The sequence below is a fragment of the Grampus griseus genome (genome assembly GCF_964374135.1).
Source record: "Grampus griseus genome assembly, chromosome: X".
NCBI classification, from domain to species: Eukaryota; Metazoa; Chordata; class Mammalia; order Artiodactyla; family Delphinidae; genus Grampus; species Grampus griseus.
This window is the reverse complement of record NC_138999.1, coordinates 89,237,573-89,258,085: the sequence shown is the minus strand read 5'-3', so window position 1 is coordinate 89,258,085 and position 20,513 is coordinate 89,237,573. Positions and strand designations below refer to the sequence as shown.

The 20,513-nt window shown below is 44.9% G+C and overlaps 1 pseudogene across 1 annotated transcript; it reads right to left on the bottom strand.

Moving 5' to 3' along the window:
• Positions 1 to 16,256: 16,256 nt before the first annotated feature.
• On the bottom strand, positions 16,257 to 18,344 carry LOC309839868 (adenosylhomocysteinase-like; annotated as a pseudogene). The gene has a single exon. The product of its transcript is annotated as an adenosylhomocysteinase-like (transcript).
• Positions 18,345 to 20,513: the final 2,169 nt, after the last annotated feature.

Sequence of the window (20,513 nt, the reverse complement as noted above, 5' to 3'; positions counted from 1 at the left end):
GCTGTATATATATATTTTGAAAGACCTTTTAAAATGTAGAAGTCTAAATAAGGAGGAGCATAGAAGTTGGAGACAGTTTAGATTGTTTAAAAATATAAAGTTAGAATTCCCTGGCAGTCCAGTAGTTGGGACTCTGCACTTTCGCTGCCAAGGGCCTGGGTTCCATCCCTGGTCGGGGAAAAAAGATCCTGCAAGTCGCGCAGCACAGCCAAAATAAATAAATAAAAATTTTAAAAGATAATCAATTTAGAAAAATCTTAGGACAAGCACTAAAAGATTAAAAATGGAGGGGCTTCCCTGGTGATGCAGTGGTTAAGAATCTGCCTGCCAGTGTAGGGGACACAGGTTCGAGCCCTGGTCCGGGGAAGATCCCACATGCCGCGGAGCAACTAAGCCCGTGTGCCACAACTATTGAGCCTGCGCTCTAGAGCCCATGAGCCACAACTACTGAAGCCTGTGCACCTAGAGCCCGTGCTCTGCAACAGAAGCCACCACAATGAGAAGCTCACGCAGCGCAAGGAAGAGTAGCCCCAGCTCGCTGCAGCTAGAGAAAGCCCACGCGCAGTGACAAAGACCCAACGCAGCCAAAAATAAATTAATTAAAAAAAACAGAATGTGTAAATACCAAAATTCCAAAGAAAACTCCATTGGTCCAGCAGAAGGCAAGAAAGGAGAGGAGGGGAAGGATGCAAAGAACAAACATTATAGGGCTTCCCTGGTGGTGCAGTGGTTGAGAGTCCGCCTGCTGATGCAGGGCACACGGGTTCGTGCCCCGGTCCGGGAAGATCCCACATGCCACGGAGCAGCTGGGCCCGTGAGCCATGGCCGCTGAGCCTGCGTGCCCGTGAGCCATGGCCGCTGAGCCTGCGCGTCCGGAGCCTGTGCTCCGCAACGGGAGAGGCCACAACAGTGAGAGGCCTGCGTACTGCAAAACAAAAACAAACAAACAAAAAAGAACAAACATTATAAACAGAAAACACAAAGTAGGAAGGTAGAAATAAGTGTAGCTACGGTATGCCAATAATCAAAATAAAGATACACAGATTAAACTCAACAGGAATAAAACCTCAGATTGGATTTATTTTCCAGGCACAGAATCCAGTTCCATGCTTTTTCTCAGAGATACTCTTAAAATTATCCAGAAAAATTCAAAATAAAAAGATGGAAAAATATATACCAGGCAAATACTAGTCAACGAAAGCTAGTGTAGCAAAAGTTTTTCCCAGGCCCCATGGCTTTGTAGCTCACTCCAAAGAGCTCTACAGTCACTTTAAATCACAACTTGAGCCTCATTTCAGTGATTAGAACCCCTAGTCCCAAATAATAAAGGAGCCTTTGAACTCGATTCAGAGTTAAATCTCTCCTCCCTTAGCTAGCACCAACTTCTGGTGGGGCTCCCACTTTGTGGGGAAGGGATGTGCTGGGTTTCTTCTCTTTCCCTATCCTCCCCATTCTCTAGCCCATCAGATTTTTTATGCTGGAGTCAGATCCCATTTCACTGTGCCTCCAAACTCCAGGAGCTACATATCAAGCTTCAAGGGGTCCAGTTAAAGCCTTGGGGTGAAGGGCAAAGCACCGGAACTCTTCCCCCTTGGAAGCCCACTCCAAAGAAATCCTCAAAAAAATTCTTTCTCCATATCTCCTCTCTCTTAAACCTTTTAATCCTTTTTAGAGCTGCTTGGTTATTTCCTTTGAAAACCTGGTTTTAGAACTTCATATCTATTATATCTTGGTTGCTTATGAGAAAACTCAAATTTAACATGCTGTCATGCAAATTTAAACCAATAAATCCCCCAGTCCTGGAAGGTCACCATCTAATGTTTAAAAATTTTTAAAAGGTAGGGTATGGGCTTTGCAGTATAACAAAACCTAGATTAGAATATAAACTCTATAATTTACTAGATTAAGGGCCTTGGAAAATACACCTAACCTCTCGGAGTTGTTTCTTCTTCATGTAAGGGAAATACTGCTACCTACCTCACAGGACTGTTATGGGGATTAAAGAGAGAATCAACCCAAAACACCAAACACTGCATCTGGCCCTTAGTGAGCACTCATGAAAATGTTAGTTCCCTTCCCACTCTGCCTCTTCCCTTCCTTGAAAAATATGCCTGTGACACACTCTAGCATAAAGAGTATTTGGTAAATGTAACAACAAGAAGAGGGATCACAGTTATGGTCTTCAGTGCCATTTCTGTATTCCAGAATAAGTTGTCTGATGGATACAATACAGGCAAAGGGACAATATTATCATACCATTCTCACTTTGGGAGTTACTCACCCAATGGAGTTGAAGGTAGGAGTCACAATCATCATGCCATTTAACTGGTTCATGTGTTTTCCTAAACCTTAATTTTAGCTTCTAGGTTAAAAATCAATAAAGCATATGTACTTAGAGCTGTAGAACCTTAAGACTGAGAGTTCCAGACCCAAGCTCATCAATAGCTACAGGACCTGGTAAGATCCTTCCCCTCTTCTGCCTTCATCTACCAAAGATGGTAAAATAGCTGATATTATTTAATATGTGTGAGATACTAAGTGGTCTGTATAAAAATCATTCATATAAACCTCACAACAATCCTAACAGGAAGTAATGTGATTATCTCAGTTTTAGAAAAGGGGCACAGAGGCCAAGGACACACAGCTAAAAGTAATAGACCTGGGACTTGAACCCAGTTAGTCAGGCTCTTAACTACTATACTACCCTGCCTCTCTGAAAAACAGTACAGCTATTGAGAAATGTGAAACGTGAGCTCTCATCTGTGAAAGTACCCTGAGCCTATGTACCAGTTCAGGCCTTCCTAGAAGCAAATGCCAAGACAAGATTAGGCAACATTAGAGATTTATTGGGGGAGCACTTATGAAAAATAAAAGAGGAAGGACCTGGAAGACATGGGGAAAGCCTTCAGACTGTGATGCACATCTCACACCTGTGAAAGAAGAGAGGGAAGGAAGGCAGACTAGGCAGGAAGAGCCTCAGACTGTGGTGCAATAAGAAAGTCTGGGGACTTCTCTGGTGGCAAAGTGGTTAAGAATCTGCCCACCAATGCAGGGGACACGGGTTCGAGCCCTGATCCAGGAAGATCCCACATGCCGCAGAGCAACTAAGCCCATGTGCCACAACTACTGAGCCTGTGCTCTAGAGCCCATGAGCCACAACTACTGAGCCCACATGCCACAACTACTGAAGCCCATGAGCCTAGAGCCCGTGCTCTACAACAAGAGAAGCCACCGCAACAAGAGAAGCTACCACAATGAGAAGCCCACATGCCACAACAAATAGGCCCCATTTGCTGCAACTAGAGAAAGCCCGTGCGCAGCAAGGAAGACCCAACGCAACCATAAATAAATAAATTTATTTTTTACTGTACATGGGCCTCTCACTGTTGTGGCCTCTCCCGTTGCGGAGCACAGAGTCCGGACGCGCAGGCTCAGCGGCCATGGCTCACGGGCCCAGCCGCTCTGTGGCATGTGGGATCTTCCTGGACCAGGGCACGAACCCATGTCCCCGGCATCAGCAGGCGGACTCTCAACCACTGCGCCACCAGGGAAGCCCTTAAATTTATTTTTTAAATAAGAATGTCTGTACCAGGCCAGTGGGGAGGACAGGCAAAGATTAAGGGAATCCAAAGAGCAGAAACGGCCTGGCTCTGGCTGCCCAACTGTGCTCAGTTAGGCTATGGGAGCAATCTGGGTAAAATGTGGCCTTAGCGTGAATGTCAGGGGAGATCCAAAGGTTCTTTTGAGGAAATATCTGAGCTATGTGACTCCATGGCCACCACAGACCTGGTGACCTTTTCCTGGCAGTTGTCCACATACCTTCTGGCACCTGAGTGTTTTGCAAGAACCCTGAACTTGATCCCTCTACCCTGCCTCACCAGAGGGGCTCCCACTCCCAGGCACTGTCTCCCAAGGGCTTGGGCATCCTGCTTAGCAGACAGCTCTCTCCAGGGTCCTGGACCCTCAACGCTTTCTGCTCTGGAGTTGGCCAGGCAAGTAGCTTCTTGGACACGTGATGGGGATATCAGCCTTCTGTGCGGGCAGGGAAGTGGTGAGGGGGCCAGAGAACCAGGCTCTGGATGTTGCTGACCCTCCAACATTAACGCCTCCAAAACATCTTCACACCAATCCACAGTCTGACTACCCTGACCTCCAAGTCGTGGGCTAGGCCTGCAGTGCATAGGGGTGTTCACACAGGAGGTGCCACTCCGTTTCTCCTGAGCTGTGAGACCACATGCCTTTGAAGCTCCCTTTACCTGGGGGTTCCCGTGCCTCTGAGCCTGGGCTGACGCATACATCAGAAGCGCCGCACCAGGCACACACAGACCTAAAGTCACCACAGAACCACCCAAACAGGCCAGGGCACATCTGAGGCCCTTCTGGGAATCTGAGCAACGTGAGTGGGAGAGGGATGGGTGAGGTCGTGTCTGAGGTCTCACCCCATTTCAGGGGGGCTACTTCACTGGACTCTGACAGAAGGGCCAGCCCCTTCTGCTTCAGCCCCAAGTTACCTGGTCAGGCCCAGCCAGGTCAGACATCTGTTTGCTCAAAGACTGTTCAGACCAATGTTTCCACTTGGGAATCCTTGGGCATTATCTCCTCCCCTATAAAAGGTTTCCCAAAAGAGACAGGGAAAAGGAAAGAGAGGCAAAGTGCTCTGACCTGCAATGGGACAGTCGTTGTCCTCCTGGTGTGTATGTCCAGGACAGCCTGGCCATCAACCTAGAAGAAGTCTGGTGCCTGCTCAGACTGGAGAAGAGAAACCAAAGTCAGACCACCCTGGAGAGTGTGCCTTGGGGGAGCCTTTCCACACCCTGCCCCAGTGTCATGCCTCAGAGCACCCAGCGGGCTACATTCATCCTGTCCTATAGAACTGGCAAGTGAGTTGCTGGAACCCTCATCACTCCAGCCAGAATCCAGCCCAATCAGCATCCATTAGGCTACCATAACCTTAAAGAATGGTCTGAAGATTCCCCCAAAATAACACTACTGAGAAAACAAAAAGCCAAGGGTACATTCATTCTTACTTTGCTCCATAGAAACTTAATTATACTTGTCACTTTTTCTTTACAATTTTCAATTTTTTGTTTTAGTGCTTTAAAAAGGCACTCCCCCTGGAATTTCTATGAATATTTTCTTTTAGTTTATTTTTCTCACTTTATAGTATATACTGCCTCTGCACACACAAAAAAACCATGCTTCCTAGTCCCATAGCACCCTCAGCCCCTTGCCATTAGGTGAGGCTACGTTACTAGTTTTGGCCAGTCAGCTGTGCAGAGCAGTGACTTATGTTACTTCTAGACTACAGTGACTTTAGAAGAATAAGCGATTTCTATGACACTCTCCCTTTGCCACAGTGACCAGCGATGTTCCAGGCTGTGGAGCCTCTGTCAGCTGGGGTCCCTGACAGATAGGAAGCAGAGCCCCCTCACCCCTGACCTTCACCAACACTTGTTGGGCACTTATTGCGTGCTAAAACTAAACCTTTACTATGTTAAGCCGCTGAACTTTGAGGGTTGTTACCCCAGCATAAGCTTAGCCTAACCTGACAAACAGCGATGGCTCTCAAAGTTTAGGATGCAATAGAATCACCTGTGAAACGTTAAAATACATATTTTGTGACAAAAATATATTGGGGGACAGACATGGATTAGTGATGATAGGAGAGAACTACTCAATTATCAGCTGATTTGACAAATCCTTTTGAATTTTATACTTTTTAATTTTTTTAACTTTATAATAGTATTTGTTACCCAGGTGCTTGGAAAAACAGAAGACGCAAACAAAAAGGAAAAATTAAAAATCCAGAACTCCACACAGATATTGCTAAACTTCTAGTGTGGCATGTTAGGAATTTTCTTTTGAAAAAAGTCCATGTTTTCCCTACAAGAGAGGAATGGAAAAAAGAATGCACAGCACTCCTTTCGAGAGCTCCGTCAACTCCCCTAATCACACACACACACACACACACACACACACACACACACGCACACGCACACACGCGCACACACACGTGAGCGCGCGCGCGCGGCAGGGCAAAAGTATGGGGAATGCAGTCCTGAAAAGGATTCGCTTCCATGTCTGCCCGCCCCCGCCCCTGAGGGCTACAGGCACCAGCCACTCTCACACCCATCTGCAGGGATTGGGGTGCTTACCTCTCTCCATCTTTCCTTCGACCCGCCCACATCCTCCTCAATAGGATGCTTGCACCCACGCAGGGTTCCCGCCCACCTCCCCAGCATTCCCATTGCCCACCATTTACTGAATCAAAATGGATAGAAGGCGTGGATGTGGGGTGAAAACTGCAATACGGGGTCCGCTTCCCACCCCAACCCCCACACCCCTTTCCTTTCCAGTGGTTTGCAGGTGGCTCCCACCTGCACTTCCACTTCCAGGGAACCCTGGTGTTTTCCTCCTCCTCCTCTTTTTCTGGGCCAGAGCCCAGCCTGCTTTCAATGCAATAGGGAGCTGGTACTCAAATATGACCGCCGCCCCCTTCCCAGATCCCTCCCCCAAGCCCACCATTTTTTTTGCCCCCAAACGGACCGGGGCAGGGGCAGGAAAGGAGCATAGGCAATGCAGTCCTGGACTCGCAATGGTGTTCGCTCTCGCCTTCGGATAGCCTCTGCTCTTTCAAACCTGCTCAGATCCCCGGCAGGTGGTAGTCACTTCCTCTGGTCTAGTGTCCAGAAGAGCGCCCGCCTGCCTCCAAGGTAAGAGGGAGATGGTGCTCAGGCGGGGGAAAGAGGATTCAGACTATACAGTGACTGAAGTTCACGTCAGCCCTTTGTCCAGCGAGGCCCATGTTAACAGTGAGTTCAGGTCCCCAATTAACTCTCCCAACAGCACTGCAGCAGGAGCCGGGTTGTTCCTCCCCGCCCCACTTGACAATCTTTTCAGCCTTGGCCAGAAACTGGAAAAGTGTATCATCTCCTTGGAAATTCTATGCGCCTTTCTCAGATTATCAGAGAGGATCAGCCCCTGGCGGTTAGTCGATCTGTGTCTCCTTCCCCCGCCCCCGCTGCTCCCTAGATTCTCCACCTCCCCTCCCCCAAGACCCGAAGGTCTACCATTTCCCTTGCAGTCCTGTCCAGGCAGTGAAATGGGGTTCAGGAAATAAGGATGGGAGTGAGAGAGAGATTTTTACTAGTTCTTTTTAACATTTGTCAGTTCTGTGCCTTGTAGTTATTATTATCATTACCGTTATTACTATCAGCCTATGTCCTGTTTACCATTAGAAAATAGAAAAGAGCTATCTATTGTCATTTGGGAAGCAAGAGGTAGATTCAAGTGTGGGGGGGAATAAGCAAACAACCCAGCCACCTGTTTTCCCTGCTCAGTGTTAATACAAATATAGATCCTTTAGGCAGCTACGTTTTTGGAAGTTTGAAATGTACAGAGCAGCTGGAGGCTCCTCTTGGAAGGGGCCCCTGTGTGTGTGTTTGGGGGGCTGGTCCATGAAGTCAGCCTCTGAGGTCACATAATTTCATAATACCAACTTGGAATTTCAGATTTTAAAAGCTGGTCACATGTCCTGGTCTTCAAGATTATTATTAATTTAACCTCCACAATTGCTCTGTTTCCTAGTTCTCTACCACATCCACATCCCTATTAACCCTTTCCAATTGCAACCAAAATTTCATACTACTTCTTACCATCTCAGGGACAGATCTAGGTTGTGAGGCCTGAAACTTAAGATTCAGGGGACCCTCTTTAAGTAAAAGGACATTAAAAATTTATGGGCAATGCAGGCAATTAGGTGCCAAAGTTAATATTTATTTATATTGAGAAATTACAAGAAATTATGAAATTTGAACAGCTGGCATATACAAAACATCCCAATTTCCATACAAACAATATTTTTATTAATTACTGCCTGGCACACCTCTATGATATTTTCCCTACAATTTTTTTTATTATAAACTCTTTGATCCTCTCTTCATATGTCTGTGTAATATTTTTCCTAGAGAAAATGTAAAGATAATTCAATCTTTCCTTTGCATGGTTAATCAATTTATTATTTTTATTATTGTTGTTGATAAAAGTTTCAGCTTTACAACTCATTATCAGTGATGGGTGAATTTTTAGTATTATCAAATTTGAGTAAACTGCTGTCTAACTCTGTCAAGTTTCTTTCTTATATGGGCTTATGATTTAAGTTTTCTTGTGCAGATTCTTATCTTAAATAGTCTTAATAATGACACTTACAAACCAGTTTGATGTCAGTGTTCTGAAGAGGAGCAGAATTTGCCACCCCAAAATATGCCTCCTGGGCATAAAGATTATTTTAGGCTGATTATTTTTAAGAAACCCAGACCTAGTGAAACAGGAGGGAAGGGGGCAGGGCACAACCTTTAAAAGAATGACATAGACACGACATAAATGGTTAGAACCAGCTAGGTCCAAGATGGCAGACGAGATTTCCACTAGACCTTGAGCCTCAGTATACGCTTATTGTAGCACATCAGCATGCTAAATGACACACCCACAGGCGCCATGACAATTCCAAGGCCAACCATAAATGTTAAAAAGTGGGCAGTGGCCCAACTCCTGGAAATCCCTACCTCTTCCCCAAAATACCCGGAGTACTCCTCCCACTCATTAGTCTATGAAATTACCAACCCCTATAAAAACCAACAACCCCATACTCTGGGGCCGTTTTTGCCTCTGAGATGGCCCACACTGTCTGTGGAGTGTGTTTCTCTCTAAATAAATCCATTTCTTACTTATCACTTTGTCTCTCACTGAATTCTTTCTGCGATGAGACATCAAGAACCTGAGCTTCATTAAGTCCTGAGACCAGGTGTGTGATCTCAGTTAAAAGACCATGGGTTCAAGTTCCAATCTGGGTTTTGGCTGGGTTCAAGTCCCAATCTGGGGTTTAGCTGGGTTCAAGTCCCAGCAGGGGGATCAAGTCCCAATCTGAGATGCACGGTTTCACTAGCAGAAACTCAGAAAACCGGTAAATTACGCTTTTGTAAGAGAGATTTACATTTATAAGGGAAATCTCCATTTGTAGGGGTGTCTCCCTCTCAGTGCCTGGAAGAGAAGGATGACTGAATCTCTAGAAACTCTTATCAATGGAGAAGGCAACGACTCAAATTTGCATAACAACCTTACTCTTGTTTACTGTGCTTTTCCTGGTCACCTCCCATAACTGGCCACCCACCCACCCCCCAGCAACATCCTTTGTCTTTAGAAGAAGATGATATTTAAAGTGGTGTCTTGGGCTATTTTGGGGAGTTACTCAGTTTTGCTGGGTCTCTCCTCTGTATGCATGTTATTTTTAAAAAATATATGTATTTATTTATTTGGCTGCACCCAGTCTTAGTTGCAGCACGCAGGATCTTCATTGCCGTGTGCAAGATCTTCGTTGCAGCATGCGGGATCTTTACTTGTGGCACGCGGGCTTTTAGTTACAGCACGCAGGATCTAGATCCCTGACCAGGGATCAAACCCAGGCCCCTTGCATTGGGAGTGCAGAGTCTTAACCACTGCACCACAAGGGAAGTCCCTATATGTGTTATTAAATATGTTTGTTTTTCTCTTATTAATCTGTTCTTTATTACAGGAGGGTCTCAGCCAAGAACCTAGAAGGGTAGAAGGAAAATTATTTGTCATCCCCCACAGTCCTCATTGTAGTACTGATTTTGAGTTTTAAGGTATCTTAGTCAATGTCAGTATTTCATGCCACATCACCAAGAAATTAATATGAACCTGTGTGGATGTGATTGGTCAAAACCATACATGTGGTCGGTGTAGCAAAAGTCCAGGAGTGCATTTTTGATAAATCATATCGTATGTACTTATAGGGCAGCAATGGGAGCCAAGACTAAAAGAAGTATCTTGGAATCAGGTAATGAAGTGGGAAATAGCATCAAATGCTGGCAAGTAGCTGGTGTTAAACCACCATGGTATTAATTTGAGCTGTAAAATTTGTTCATGGTTCCCTAAACATATGAAAGGCAATAGAGTGTAGCATTAGTTCATTAGCATTAGAATCAGACAACCCTAGTTTGAATCCTAGAGTTTCTACTCACTACACTGTGAAATCTTACTAGTAACTACTTAATCATACATGGAAGTGACTAAGAAACACATGAACAAATTATCCAATTAAACCCAAACTAAATGTAATTCCAAGTCAGCTTCCCCTTAGCTTGATCCCAGACATGCCCACCTCCATCTCACTGTTGCAGGAAGGGGGATGCCTTCCAGGGCCCAAGAGTGGGCTCTTATCTAACACTCGGAAAAGAATTGTCCGAGGAGACACACGTGCTGACAAAGCAAGAGACTTTTATTGGGAAGGGGCGCCTGGGTGGAGAACAGGAGGGTAAGGGAACCCAGGAGGACTTCTCTGCCACATGGCTCGCAGTCTTGGGTTTTATGGTGATGGGATTAGTTTCCCGGTTGTCTCTGGCCAATCATTCTGACTCAGGGTCCTTCCTGGTGGCGTTTGCATCGCTCAGCCAAGATGGACCCCAGGGCGAACGATTCCGGGAGGACATATGGACTGGCGTCTCCTGTCTCCTTTTGACCTTTCCCGAATTCTTCCAGTTGGTGGTGCCTTGTTAATTCCGTGCTCCTTACCAGGACCTCCTGTTTAAGATAACTCATGCAAGTGGTTATTATTGGGCCTGGCCAGAGCAGGCAGTTTCAGTCAGTGGTTCCCCTAACAACTCCCCCCTGAGAGACTTCATACTCAAGATACTTCTTGGGAATTGGGGCAGAGGTCTCTTTCTTCTGTAACTATTTCCTGCTGAGAGTGGGCATAGTCCTGCCTAGTAGAGTAGAAGTCTCTCTTTACCTGATCTAAATCGAGGTATTCTGTGCCCAAAACCAGTATTCACCCTCATGGTAACAACAATTTAGCCTGAAACTGTTGAACCCTGTCGGAGATGAAACAGACAGGGGCCAAACAGGAGGTCTAACTGGATGGTCATCACTGGACCCAGAAAAGGAAGGCAAAATCTGCAGGATGTGTGACTTTCTTCTGATTGGTTGGTGGCAAAGTAACAGGACATTGCTCCAGGAATCTTGCACTCAGCTTGAAGTTACCATCCTCCACCTGGGTGGGGGCCTTAGTTCCTGCAGAAGAACTCAACGGTATTGCTATGCATACTCCTTAGGAGGAGCCAGAAGCCTACCCCAAGGCTGTACCAACACTTGACTCCCCTGTTTCTGTATCCCCTCCCTTCTCTGTTTAGCAACTGTTTGAATCTGCCCTTTGGAATTCAGGGATGGTCAAGGAGGCTGAATGAAGTCTAAATCCTACAAACAAGAAACAGGAGACACAGAAAGGATTTGTACTCCAGAGCCCCACAGAGTACTGCTCAGTTTCAATTCAGGGAACTGGATGATGATGGCTCTGGCCACTTCCTGCTAAAATGGGGCATAGTCCTACCTCAATTTGGAAAATAGACACTGAATCAGAAATATTTCTGAGTTCCGAGTTCTGGATCTGAGTCTTGTATGATTAAAATCTCACTCCCTTGGTCTGCCATTTTAGTGTAACAGACCCAATTAGAAGTAGTTGGAGGAGTGACAACTGGAATTTTTTTTTTTTTTTTTTTTTTTTGCTTTACGCGGGCCTCTCACTGTTGTGGCCTCTCCCGTTGTGGAGCACAGGCTCTGGACGCGCAGGCTCAGCAGCCATGGCTCACGGGCCCAGTCACTCCGCGGCATGTGGGATCTTCCGGACCGGGAGCACAAACCTGCGTCCCCTGCATCGGCAGGCGGACTCTCAACCACTGCGCCACCAGGGAAGCCCAGACAACTGGAATTTTAATAGGAAAAATAAATCTCATTTCATTTCAGGAAAATAAGCCTGAAATCCAATCTGGACCAGCACTTTGGGGAGACTTGTAGCCAGGTAGCCAGTTGTCTAATTTTATCTAAGCAGGTTTTAACTTTTAATGTGGTATTAACACATAGATAACAGGTGCTATTGGTCATCATACATGTCTCTTCTGTTTGTTAATGTATGATCTAAAGCAATTTCATTTCTAAAAATGTAATAGTTACAAGATGAGACCTTTAAAAAGTAAGGTTGCAGTTACCAGCTGCCAGCTGACATTGTTTTGAGAATGGCTGGTGGCATCAAATTCTGACACAGCTCAGAAAACTCAAGTTCTTAGCAATACAAGGACTTGTCTGAAAGCACACCCATAATGTTACCTAGTTATTTCATTGGGTGTCTAAACCATAGCTACTCCATTTTGACTTTTAATTGTAATATTCCCCTTAATATTCAAAGCAGATGTCATCGTTAATGATGTTAGTGTTTCTCTAGGTATGAGAAGATAAAAGAATTTGGGCTCATAAGATCTTCTCCTGAAAACATCTAACTAGCTAAAGGCCTGTTCTGCCAGGTTTTCTCAGAGCACAGAGTGCCTCATCCTGATCTACACCCTGAATTCCTTTCAGGGGATGTTGAAGGTCAGTGGCTGCAGTGGCCATTGATTTAACCCTTGCAGAGGCAGATGGCAATTTTCAGTTGGCAGAGCCCCTTCAGGGTCATAAATTTGACCATGGTTTGGGGGGCATTTCATGACCATTTCGTCCCACGGTGCTAGGAATACCTATTCCCAGGTCTGGCGAAGATTTCACTGATAGGCCACTCAGTGTCCTGCTATTATTGGACTAGGCTTCATTAACAGTGCCACTAGTCTCCAGACCACCCATCTCACTAGTCTCTTATGGTCCAGGAAAATATTCCCTCTTGTTTTCCCATATCTAGAATTACACCATTAAATCATTGATCTTATATGGAACTATATATCATCATTTTATCAGAGGCTCAGTCACACATTTGGTAATGCAAGAAACAACAATTTTGTAAAACAGGCAGTATAAAAAAACAATATAGCTAGCAGATTAGTAAGGTCATAAGCAAGAACATAAGTCAAGAACTTCCATTAGGTGCAGCCCAGTATATCCTAGGTCATCTGACTTAGTCTGTTCTGTACCAATGCTTATCTTTAAGGGAAGTTATATATTGGCATTGTCCATAAGGCACCCAGCCCAGTTTCCTAGTGTTACTAGACTGATTATCCTTAGTATGATTTAATTGTTCCCAACACATAGGAGCCTTAATTACCATAGTCTGGTGTTACATAATTACATAAATCCATCCCATAATTGTGGGAGGTCTTATTCCTTGGCTGAAATTTTGCATGTTGCTCTGATTGAGCCTGAGTAATAGATGAAAACTCATATTTATAGCCAGGGTCAGAGCAGGCATTGTTAATTGGCCAGGTGAGGGGATTCCATCTAGTAATATCAGTAGTGACCTGAACATGACTATAATTTTGCTTTTAAAGTAAACTTCCTCAGAGCCAACCAGTTAGAGCCTTGAAGTGGAGAAATTCACCAAGGTAACCCAGAAGTACTAGATACATGTAATTGGCCACAAACCCAACAATTGGATTGATTTTTAAAACTAGCATAGGATCGTGCTCATGATAGGAAAACATTTGATTCATATGCAAGGGTCCAAGAAGTCAAGAAAACATTATAAATGATTGTACAAGTCAGGTTGAGGATCTTGAGCAAGCTGTCTACTTCTGATGTGGTCTTCTTCTCACCCTAGCATGAGTGTAGTTTCTTCTCTGTTTGAGCACTGTTTCAAGGTTATTTTGAGATAAACCGTCCTCTCTACAGGCCAGTCCAGTGCGGGGGGGCCCTTTGTGAGTGGAAATTAATCCAAGAGTCAATTCCCTTCAGTTTCACTGTGCTTGAGCTAGTTAAAGAGCACCTGATAAGGGTCCTTCTGCCCAGGGTAGAGAAAGTCCTTTAAATTATGTCTTTTCCAGCATGCATAATCCCCTAGTTGCAGGTCGTGGGGCATCTGATCTTCATCCAAAGATAGATTATTGAGATAAGCTTCAGAAACAAACTTAGCGTGTCCTTCAATTAAACTTTACCTTAATATAACGTAACAGCAAGGAACTATCTGGGAGGTGAGTCTTAGTAAATACAGACCTCCATAAACAAAACTGGAATTTAATATTCACTGAAATGTAATTTTTCTCTCTAAAATTACCCTCGTTTTTACAAAATATAGCCAAATTAAGACTAGTTAGTTTGCAAAATAACTCTGGTCTTAATCAACTTGGCCTGATGACTTATATAACTATAACTGATCATATAGGCATTTTGCTTGCTGAAACTTTTTTTTTTTTTTTTTTTTTCAGTACGTGGGCCTCTCACTCTTGTGGCCTCTCCCGTTGCGGAGCACAGGCTCTGGACGCGCAGGCTCAGCAGCCATGGCTCACGGGCCTAGCCGTTCCGCGGCATGTGGGATCTTCCCGGACCGGGGCACGAACCCGTGTCCCCTGCATCGGCAGGCGGACTCTCAACCACTGCGCCACCAGGGAAGCCCTGAAACTTTTATAAGGAGTCTCAGACTGGATTTTTAAAAGACCTCTCAGGGCTAGGAAATTCCCACCAAGAGCTTATCACAGATTTTGCCTAATAGATCTAGGTGAATTCCTCCCTTTTCAAGGTTCTCAAAATACCTTGAGATTTCTGTACCTGTTAGTGAGGTAGCCTTCCTAATTTATCTGATAAAGCTGCTGGGAACCTAAGAGTTTTCAATCTCTGGAGGAAGCAGATAGAGAGACAATATAAATGTTTCAATTCTGCTTACAAAGGTATAATTTACCAAATTATTGTAAGTCATAATTAGTTTAAGGGGAAGGTTTTCTTTATACCTGGAAAACACAGATTTAAACCAGTAATTTTTCAGATAGAAACCATAAAAATTATAACCATATTCACCAGTTCACTCAGTCCTATGTAACTAATCCTTTTTGTTGACAGCTTTATGAAGCCATCAGGTTTCCCATTAGAATTCTTCAATTTCTTACCCAGTTCAGCATTATGGTCTGAAAGTCAGAAACTTGTATTTATCCAAAAGTCCTTTCTATAAATCTTCTTGAAGAGGAAGCATTTTTGCAAAGGCATCAGAGTGAAATCATAACTGTCTATAATGACAAAAGACTTAAGAAGGCACGTTTAAATCTGATTACAATGCAATTGACAAAGTAACTTGGTTACTGCTGTGACATACAACACTTTCAGATAATAACTAGAGTTATGACTGACAACATTTTACCAGGACATATCAGATTTTTAGGAACTCCATATAACCTCTAGAATATCTATATTAGTAACATTTACCATACAATATAACCTAAGGTTTATTACTTATTTGATAATACTTCCCATGTAACTTAACCTACCAAATGAACCTAATTAGTTTAATATCTCTCATTAGGATGTTTCAGGGGCCCTCTGAAGCATCCCAAAGTTAGCTAGAGGTCAAAAGAACTTCATTAGAATTTGATTTAGGAAGTTTTGTCAAAAAATATCAAAAGAGTTTAGAACACTCAATCAGATAGGATCATAGGTCACTGTGAAACAACAGTTATTCACTTAGCCAAAGTAACAATAAAAGACTTCAAAGGCAAATATAGAACAGATCACTTAAAAGGTAAAGAAACTCAAAATCTGTTTTCAAAGGCAGTTCAACATCTTAAGAAAACTTGTCCTCTTAACAGAGAGAAAAGCCAAATTCAAGTTTTGTACCAGCTTACCTTTAAAATTCACTTACTTGGGACTTCCCTGGTGGCACAGTGGTTAAGAATCTGCCTGCCAATGCAGAGGACACAGGTTTGAGCCCTGGTCTGGGAAGATCCCACATGCTGCACAGCAACTAAGCCCGTGCACCACAGCTACTAAGCCTGTGCTTTAGGGTCTGCGAGCCACAACTACTGAGCCCACGTGCCACAACTACTGAAGCCTATGTGTCCTAGGGCCTGTGCTCCTCAACAAGAGAAGCCACCGCACTGAGAAGCCTGCGCACTGCAACAAAGAGTAGCCCCCGCTCACCGCAACTAGAGAAAGCCCACGTGCAGCAACGAAGACCCAATGCAGCCAAAAAAGAAAAACAGTTCATTTACTCAATCAAATTTATTTTAAACTCAGTCAGTCCTGACCATGCACAAAGCTCTTCTCAGGATCCACTTTCCACAAACCTTTTCATCACTTTCTGTATCCATCACTTTATTTTTCCATTCAGAAACAGCCAGCCCTAAGTCAAACCTACTTCCTTTTCCCTTAATAAAATGCAACTCCATTCCTCATACCTTCTTTACTGAAAACATACATCCTACTTTCCTATTGTATACTGAAATGTTGTCATTATTTCTATTATCTTTTTTTTTAGGCACCAAAATTTTTATTAACCCACCTTCTTGCTCTCTTTTAACATTATAAACCAAATTAATCTCTTTTTGACCCAGAGTTGTGATGGGAACATCAAGTTACAATGCACTTTTATGTTTCTCTGGCCCCTCTCAACCTCTGGCTGTCACTTCTCTCGTCCTTTCTTGGCTATCCCTTGACAATATATTCCAACCCCTGTAAAATAAGGACTAAAAGTACCAACCTCATTGTTCTGAGGTTTAAGAGAATGTCAAGCACTAAGCCGGGCTCTCAGGAGCATTTAAACTCCAACAGTTCCTCCACACCCTTTGACATAGCTCCTTCTCATCTTTCATGGGCTGAGGAACCAATGAACCTGTAAACCAAGAACATGGGTATAAAGTCCATAGGCCAAGTGAGGGCCTGGATGGTAAAGTGCATGGGCTTTGTGAACATCACTGCCAACTTCCAGCCTAAGGAAGGACTGACTGAGTGAGCAGTTCCAAAACCCCTGAGCTCATGGTTCCCTGTGGGTAACTCCCATGTATCTCTATCATGACCAGGGCTTGAGGAGGGACTTCTCAATTCCCCCTGCCACACTTGGAACAGTATGAGGGATGCAGCAGAGGCCAAAGACTGACTAGCCCCAGGGAGCTGACGGGGAACATTATCAAACCAGTCTCAAAGGTGGTGCCATTTGCTCTTGGGGAGGAGAGGTGAGACCCAGGCAAGGACAGCAGCTGGAAGGCAAAGGGCGGGCCTGGTTCTCAATAGCGGTAGTGATCAGGTTTGAAGGGGCCATCGCAGGACATGCCCAAGTACTGGGCCTGCTTCTCAGTCAGCTTGGTCAGCTTCACATTCAGCTTTCCCAGGTGGGCTTCAGCCACTGCTTCATCCAGCTTCTTGGGCAGGAAGTGGACCCCAATGGGATACTTGTCTGGGTGGGTCCACAGCTCAATCTGCGCCAGCACCTGGTTGGTGAAAGAGTTGCTCATCACGAAGCTGGGGTGGCCCATGGCGCAGCCCAGGTTGACCACCCGGCCCTCAGCCAGAATGATGATGCGGCACCCATTCTTCAACAAGTAGCGGTCCACCTGGGGCTTGATGTTCACCTCCACAGTGTTCTCGTTCAGCCACTTGACATCAATCTCCATGTCACAGTGTCCGATGTTACACACAATGGCGTCATCTTTCATCTGTTCAAAGTGCCGGCTGAGGATGATGTCAATACAGCCCGTGGTGGTGACAAAGATGTTGCCCTCCTGACAGGCCTCATCCATGATGGTCACCTCATAGCCCTCCATGGCAGCCTGAAGCGCGTTGATGGGGTTGATCTCTGTGATGATGACGCAGGCCCCGAAGCCCCTCAGGGCCTGGGCACAGCCCTTGCCCACGTTGCTGTAGCCCACTACCACCGCCACCTTGCCCGCAATCATCATGTCTGTGGCCCGCTGGATGCCATCTATGAGGGACTCCCGTCAGCCATAGAGGTTGTCAAACTTGCTCTTGGTGACGAGTCATTGACGTTGATGGCAGGCACCTTCAGGATCCCGTTGGCCATCATCTTGTACAGGTTGTGGACCCCCGTTGTGGTCTCTTCGGAGATGCCTCGGATGCCTGACAGGAGCTGTGGGTACTTGGTGTGGATGAGGTTGGTGAGGTCACCACCATCGTCCAGAATCATGTTGAGGGGCCCGTCCTTGAAGTACAGCGTCTGCTCAATGCACCACAGATATTCCTCGTCCATTTCGCCCTTCCAGGCGTACACTGGAATGCCAGCCTTGACAATGGCAGCTGCTGCATGGTCCTGGGTGGAGAAGATATTGCAGCTGGACCACTGCACCTCAGCGCCCAGGGCAGCGAGGGTCTCAGCGAGGACAGCTGTCTCCACGGTCATGTGCAGGCAGCCGGCAGTGCGGGCACCCTTCGGTGGTTTGGAGGCCGAGTACATCTCCCTCATGCGCATCAGGCCCGGCATCTCATTCTCTGCGAGGTCCAGGGCCTTGTGTCCCCAGGCGGCCAGGCTGATGTCAGCGACTTTGTAAGGCAGCTTGTCTGACATGCCGGTGGCGGTTCCGCACGGAGTGATGGACACAGGCAAAGGGTCCCGAGCCGCGGGCTGGGGACAGGCGCGGGGCTGGCAGCGCCGGGGAGGGCTATTTCTGTTATCTTTAATTACATGTTTAAATTAGAATCCTCTGCTCTTAAAACCTTAATTTCTTGTGAAAACTAAGAAGCAAGCAATTATGAACTGTCTTTTACATTAGCATTCTGTAGATTGGTGAACATAAATACCAGTGATAATTTCTTTTTTTTTTTTTTTTGGCTGTGTTGGGTCTTCATTGCTGACCAGTGATAATTTCTAAAAACATTTGCTTTCTTATAGAGAACATCTCAGGGTTGCACCAAACATATTCATTAATAGTCCTAAATACATTTAGTTTCTCTGTTTAGTAACTGATGTCTCAGTATCTTACTTTATTTGGGAAATACCCAGCTATTCAACAAACTCCCATCATTTAACTTAATTTAACTCAACTCTAAAATTTCACATTACCAAATATCTGGAGAGATCATCCCCAAGTAGACATTCCTAAAAGTTCACCCAAAACTCTTTTCTCATTTGCATTTTCTTTCCTTAAAAGTTTCTTCACATCGAGTTACTTTCCTTGCTGACAAATTTGTAACAGATATAACAAGATTTTATTTAGCTTATATTAAACCTAGGCACAATAAAGGTATTACACTTAATGTTGGTGACTCTAAAGACATGTTTATATTAATTAGATCAACAAACTTAAACATTAATACCAGGTATTAATTTAATACTGAATATTTCCCAGTTCACGTGAACCTGAAATTCATTTAGCTTAATCTCTCTCGTATTTAGAATTGTTTGATTTGTAAGTGCTTACTTTTCTTTAAGCCAATTAAATAGAGCTCATTTACAAATTAACCTCAGCAATATTATCCAAAGACAAAGACACATACTGAGACATATATATATATATATAGACAGACACAACAAGACATGTCGCTTCATTTTCTAAACTTAGTCATGAATCAGATATCACAATATAAAATTCACTAGTTTATAAATAACAGTTGGAATAAGTAAAATTTTTAAAGGCTTCTTCCCATTTGTCCCTCAGTCTCAGGAATTAGAGGTAGTATAGAGAAGTGTTCCTGCGATCCCTGGTCTTGAAGGCACAGGGAGAGAAAATCAAGTTCTCCTAGTAGGACTTGTTCCCGCAGGGTCAGAATTCTGAAAAGACGTTTGATCAAGCTTGCTTTTACTAACTGTATATGCAAAGAGAACCAGTTTTGGAACCAGTTTTCAAGAGTTTTACCTAAACCAGCTTTCTCTGGAGTCTAAACAATATGGTGGCCACACAATGTTATCCCATTTCACAAGGCAGAATGGCCATCACAAATCATAACACAGAACACAAAGTATAAAACACACACAGGCCTGGCTGTACTAATCAGACACTCCCTTAAATACAAGATTGCAGTCTCTCAGAAAAGCTCCTACAGAGACACAGAACTTCAGATCCGAGTACTAACAGAGTAATGGGAAATATCTCAGGTCTTCAAAGATTTCAATGGTAGGAAAGGAGGCCAGGAAAGGGGGAACAAAAGGGGTGGCCTTACGGACGTCTCCTGCCAACTGCAGGCACCCAGGCATTACGGGACTTTTCCCTGTGCTTCCAGGAAGGGAGGACAGGAACTCAGCCCTAGCAGAAACCAGAGACCAGAACCAGAATTTGAGTTCTCTGCCCACCGTAGGTGATCAGGCTCCGACCCTCAGATCAGGCTGAGGCCCTTAAGCCAGACTCCTGCGTCCAGGACGGGCACAGAAGAAAAAAGAGTAGGATAGGAGGGGTTGAAAAGAGGAAAGAGAGAGGAAAGGGGAAAGAGGTCAATAACGTCTCTTGTTCCTTACCCGGTCAGGGCACTCTGGCCAGTCATCCGCATCAGGAGGAGACCAGGAAAAAAAGGGTCCCAGTTGCAGCTGTTGGGTCTGGTCCATCACTGGGCGAGCCAGTTCCCGAGTACCCCAAGTGGTGAGAATGTCAGTCGTAGTGAAGAAGAGGCCCCACCAGAGTCGCCATTTGTTGCAGGAGGGGGGACCCCTTCCAGGGCCGAGAGTGGGCTCTTGTCTAACGCTTGGAAATGAATTGCCCAAGGAGACACACGTGCTGACAAAGCAAGAGAATTTATTGGGAAGGGGCAGCTGTGTGGAGAGCAGCAGGGTAAGGGAACCCAGGAGGACTGCTGTGCCACATGTCTCGCAGTGTTGA